General features: G+C 29.0%; 1 long non-coding RNA gene across 23 annotated transcripts in view; it reads left to right on the top strand.

Annotated features, from left to right (window-relative positions):
- Positions 1-1,089: 1,089 nt before the first annotated feature.
- LOC127725777 (uncharacterized) overlaps positions 1,090-6,000 on the top strand; it is a 136,482-nt gene continuing 131,571 nt past the window's right edge. For 6 of the 23 annotated variants that reach the window (XR_007993138.1, XR_007993210.1, XR_007993157.1 and 3 more), the window contains exon 1: positions 1,094-1,271. This is a non-coding gene — a long non-coding RNA (uncharacterized LOC127725777). Of the gene's footprint in view, positions 1,272-6,000 lie in introns of all 23 variants that reach the window. The other 17 variants (XR_007993211.1, XR_007993137.1, XR_007993163.1 and 14 more) reach the window with 8 other exon arrangements.

Here is a 6,000-nt window from a genome sequence, read left to right as displayed (position 1 = left end):
TGGAAGTGACATTTCAAACCCAATTTTAATATTTTCCATATCATAGGGTGGAAAGACCTTCAATTGTTCTCTAAACAATTGGTTGTTAATTCAGAATATTTGTTTTTCAAATGTTTTGCCTGGCAATACATTTTTTCTTAAAAAGTTGAGAATCAGGATAGAATATTACATAACTACATCTCGTATAATTGTGCGTTATAGACGTTTTCTGTTACTAGCTATATAGTATTCAATATAATAAATCGAGTGAAGGATTGTTTCTGCTTTAATGAGTCTTATGTAGACGAAACGCGCATCTGGCGTATTAAATTATAATCCTGGTACTTTTGATAACTATTTAAACCTTTTAGGAATATTAAGATGGACAATTGTATAGAACACCTGCAACAACACACGATTACTATCTAATAATGTTTTAAGATACTGTAGTTTGCATTATAATCGAGGTAAATAATGACCTGACACAGGTCATTATTATATGCCTTGATGCACTTTTTATTGAAAGTTGGTTCCATCCGAGTTCTTTCTTCAAAAGAATGACCTATCGATATGAAAGAAATAACTCCATATAGGTATATAAAAAATAGTTTAAACATAATTGGGCTGTATAAAATTGTTCGCAGAGCATTCAGCAGAGTCGACATTAGATTTTATTTGAAATATTCATTAAATGTTAATCTAGAGAAACTACTTCAGGATACATTGTTCAACATAAGTGGAAACATACTTTATGAATTTTGTTATAACGAGAGCATTCGGCTTTTGTTATCCGCTGAAATGTTAATGTAAAATGTTTTATTTTATTTGAATTCAAACGGGAATTTACAAAAGGCCTATATTTACATTAGACCGATACTTAATATTCTGACACATTGACCTTTCGTTAAAAAGTTCTTGATTCACGGCAAACAACCCCTACTTACCAGTTTTAGTTTTACTTTTGGTCCTTTTTGGTTTTATATGCTGTTCAACGCTTGTATAAGGTTTAGGATTTTCAAATGATCGGGCCTCGATCATCACTGAAGTGATATCAATTGTCGAAATGAGCACCTGGAGCAGTCAACTAAGTATCGTTAATGTTATTAACTCTAACAAAAGAAATTTGTGGCAGGTGACAATACACGCAATGATAAATGATAAAAAGTGCAAAGTAGGTTAGTCTACTTCCTGTCATTTAAATCATTTATGTGAGACAGGTATTACTGGTCGTTTTTGAAGTAAATAATAGATAAATCCACCAAGCTTCCTCGTGCTGGATATAACCTAATTCTGTAAGTTTTTTGTTTTGCCTTATAATTATGTATCCCGTCTTCTTTTTATAGATTTTGGCATCACCAAATGAGACTAATCACCGAGTTTCTACTTACAACTAGAAACACCAATACTGTAAAATAAGATAGCAAAGGCCCTAGAATAATGAAATATGATTCTAATAGAAACGAATGAGAAACAAAACGACAAATTTATACTCTTATAATGAAAGAAAAAAGATTAAAATATGACAGTCAACAAATTCATTTTATATTCATTTTACGTGGGATGTGATATTTAATGGAATGAAATCATAGTAATTTCATTTTCATAACAGTCATTTTTAAACAATTGTTTTTTTTATATTTGGATATTTTCAGTATTTGTAGTGTCGTCTTATTTTTGAAACATATGCAACATTGTCTTTTCAATAATTTTAGCAAGGACAGAGGTATTAAAAATTAATTAAAATTTAATTGAAACGCTAATCGAATTCAATAAAATTGTGCGTTTATAAATTTAAAAATGATTATAAAGTTAAGGTTTCAACTCCCTCAGGCAACGTTGACCTTTGATGGACTTGGCTATTATTTAAGGTCCTTTTTGGTCATATAGCTCTTCAACTCTTTCAGTCCTTATACGTTCTTGGCTTTCAAAAAATTTCATTTATCTAGTGTGATTATTGCAGGAAAATTTACATTAAGAAATAAGATGAAATTAAATAAAATAAAATATGTATACAACTAGTTAGTTAGACATTAAGCTTAATAATAATAAGCCAGTTGCAGCAAAGTTAATCTAGCGACGTTGGTTTCAATTGCCCACTAATGTTTTTTGTATTTTACATGAGATTAAAATATGACAGTCAACAAATGCATTTTATATTCATTTTACGTGGAATTTGAAATTAAATGGAATGAAATGATAGTAACTTCATTTTCATAACAGTCATTTTTAAACCGTTTTTTTTTTATTTGGATATTTTCAGTACTTGTAGTGTCGTCTTAGTTTTGAAACATATGCAACATTGTATTTCATTAATTTTAACAACAAGGACAGAGGTATTAAAAATTAATTAATATTTAATTGAAACGCTAATCAAATTCAATTAAATTGTGCATTTATAAATTTAAAAATGATTATGAAGCTAAGGTTTCAACTTCTTCAGGCAACGTTGACCTTTGATGGACTTGGCTATTATTTAAGGTCCTTTTTGGTCATATAGCTCTTCAACTCTTTCAGTCCTTATACATTCTTGGCTTTCAAAAATGTTCATTTATCTAGTGTGATTATTGCAGGAAAATTTAAATTAAGAAATAAGATGAAATTAAATAAAATAAAATATGTATACAACTAGTTAGACATTATGCTTAATAATAATAAGTCAGTTGCAGCAAAGTTAATATACCGACGTTGGTTTCAATTGCCCACTTATGTTTTTTGTATTTTACATGAGATTTGGGTTTACATATAAGTCTGAATATTAGTAGGCTTCTTTCTACTATATCATCAAATGTAAGAGGTTTTTATACCTTATACTGTCTTGACTGTATGTTTTGTTTTTATATCCTTAGATATTTAAATCTATATCTCAATTATAAATATTTTCTGCATTTTTTTTTGGCCATTAAACTATTAATATATAACAAAACTTTCTTTTTTGACGCTTGCATAAGATTTGGGATTTTCAAAAGATTTGGCCTCGATCATCACTGAAGTGATATCAATTGTCTAAGTGAGCATTTGTTGCAGTAAAAATTGTACCGTTAATGTTATTAACTCTAACAAAAGAAATTTCTCGCAGGTGACAATACACGCAGTGATAAATGATAAAGGTGCACAGTAGGTTGGTCTTCTTCCTGTCATTTAAATCATTTATGTGACACAGGTATTACTGGTCGTTTTTGAAGTAAATAGTAGATAAATCCACTAAGCTTCCTCGTGCTGGATATATCCTAATTCTGTAAGTTTTTTGTTTTGCCTGATAATTATGTATCCCGTCTTCCTTTTATAGATTTTGGCATCGCCAAATGAGACTAATCACCGAGTTTCTACTTACAATTAGAAACACCAATACTGTTAAGTAAGTTAGCAAAGGCCCTGGAATGTGAATCTAATAAAAACGAATGAGAAACAAAACGACAAATTTATACTCTTATAATGAAAGAAAAAGATTAAAATATGACAGTCAACAAATGCATTTTATATTCATATGGCGTGGAATGTGACAATCTATGGAATAAAATGATAATAACTTCATTTTCATAACAGTTATCTTTAAACAACAGTTTTTTTTATATTTGGATGTTTTCAGTATTTGTAGTGTCGTCTTAGTTTTGAAACATAAGCAACATTGTCTTTTCAATAATTTAAGCAACAAGGACAAAGGTTTTAAAAATTAATTAAAATTTAATTGAAACGCTAATCAAATTCAATTAAATTATGCGTTTATAAATTTAAAAATGGTTATGAAACTAAGGTTTCAACTCCCTTAGGCAACGTTGACCTTTGATGGACTTGGCTATTATTTAAGGTCCTTTTTGGTAATATAGCTCTTCAACTCTTTTAGTCCTTATACATTCTTGGCTTTCAAAAATGTTCATTTATTTAATGTGATTATTGCTGGAAAATCTAAATTAAGAAATAAGATGAAAATAAATAAAATTAAATATGTATACAACTAGTTAGACATTAAGCTTAATAATAACAAGTCAGTTGCAGCAAAGTTAATCTAGCGATCTCGGTTTCAATTGCCCACTTATGTTTTTTGTATTTTACATGAGATTAAAATATGACAGTCAACAAATGCATTTTATATTCATTTTACGTGGAATGTGAAATTTAATGGAATGAAATGATAGTAATTTCATTTTCATAACAGTAATTTTTAAACAATTTTTTAAAATTTTTGGATATTTTCAGTATTTGTAGTGTCGTCTTAGTTTTGAAACATATGTATTTTCATTAATTTTAACAACAAAAACAGAGGTATTGAAAATTAATTAAAATTTAATTGAAACGCTAATCAAATTCAATAAAATTGTGCATTTATAAATTTAAAAATGATTATGAAGCTAAGGTTTCAACTCCCTCAGGCAATGTTGACCTTTGATGGACTTGGCTATTATTTAAGGTCCTTTTTGGTCATATAGTTCTTCAACTCTTTCAGTCCTTATACATTTTTGCCCTTCAACTCTTTCAGTCCTTATACATTTTTGGCCTTCAAAAATTTTCATTTACTTAATGTGATTATTGCAGGAAAATTTAAATCAAGAAATAAGATGAAATAAAATAAAATAAAATATGTATACAACTAGTTAAACATTCAGCTTAATAATAATAAGTCCGTTGAAGCAAAGTTAATCTAGCGACGTTGGTTTCAATTGCTAACTTGTGTTTTTTGTATTTTACATGAGATTTGGGGTTTACATATAAGTCTGAATATTAGTAGGCTTTTTCTACTAAATCATCAAAACGTAAGAGGTTTTTATACCTTATTCTGTCCTGACTGTATGTTTTGTTTTTATATCCTTTAGATATCAAAATTTATATCGCAATTAAAAATATTTTCTACATTTCTTTTTGGCTTTTAAACTTTTAGTATATAACAAAAATTTCTTTTTTGAAATAATTTATTTTCATTTGATTAATTAATGGTTCATTTTGCATTGTTAAATGGTACATTCCCACTTTTCAAAAATCGGGTAAGAAAAGTAAAATGTCAAATGGGAATAGGTGGAAAAGTTGTGCAAACAAGGGAGTATACTGGATACAATATTGTTTAATTAACTTTTAATTGAAAAGTGTTGATTGAGGACAGGTAAATGGGTTATTTTTGCATGTATAAAAGATAAGGTACAATTAGGGTCACTTTTGGCCCCCTCTTCAAATGAATTGAATTTTATAATTGCAATAGACTAAGTATAGAAATTTAAAAAAATGACAATTTTTTTGTTATTATCATTTTTTGGTTGCCTAGCAACAGATTTGAAAGCTGCCATTAATATACTATTAAAAACCTTATTTATCAAAAATGCGTCTATTCCGTATGAATCAAACTGTGTCATATATGGAAATCTCAAACCATTACGTTTTATTTAATTACATTATTATATTATTTAAACGATTATATATCAACACCTTATCCACCATAATGACTCTTAGCAACAATACCTTTTACTAAGAAACCCACAATCTTTTGTATCTGCTCAAGGTTTATGTAATCAATAATGTGTTAACCAAAGCTATGTTTCTATTATAGTTACTTAAACGGTAATTGTACAAATCTTTAATTTTGTTAGCTTGTTGTATGCTTAGAAACTACCGAGCAACCGTACGCACTGCATAGCAACGACAGTTTTCATGTATGATTTACGTTGATCATGTTAATATTGAACTTTTCTGATGGTATTTTGTCATCTACGGTATCGATCTTTTGTAGATTGATCTCTATCCGACTGTAGATGGAAGTCACTCAATCCCAACCTTCCTTTTGTGGTAAAGAACCTTGTGGTACATTTTCATAGAGATTTATGCACTTATACTCAAGTTATTGTCTGGAAACGAAATGTCCTCTGACAACGACGCTCACGACGACAACGCCATACCATTACACGGCCGCAAATTTTTAAAAACAAGGACCGGAAATCATTTTGGAAGGACATTTTTTGTTATCCATTGACACAAGTTAAACCTTTTTAAAAAATGACCAATGATTGTAAGGTGTCCATGTCCAACTGGCAGGTGTCA

The sequence above is a fragment of the Mytilus californianus genome, unplaced genomic scaffold, assembly GCF_021869535.1.
Source record: "Mytilus californianus isolate M0D057914Y unplaced genomic scaffold, xbMytCali1.0.p SCAF_1, whole genome shotgun sequence".
NCBI lineage: Eukaryota > Metazoa > Mollusca > Bivalvia > Mytilida > Mytilidae > Mytilus > Mytilus californianus.
The sequence above is the reverse complement of the archived record's forward strand: the minus strand, read 5'-3'. Positions and strand labels throughout refer to the sequence as shown.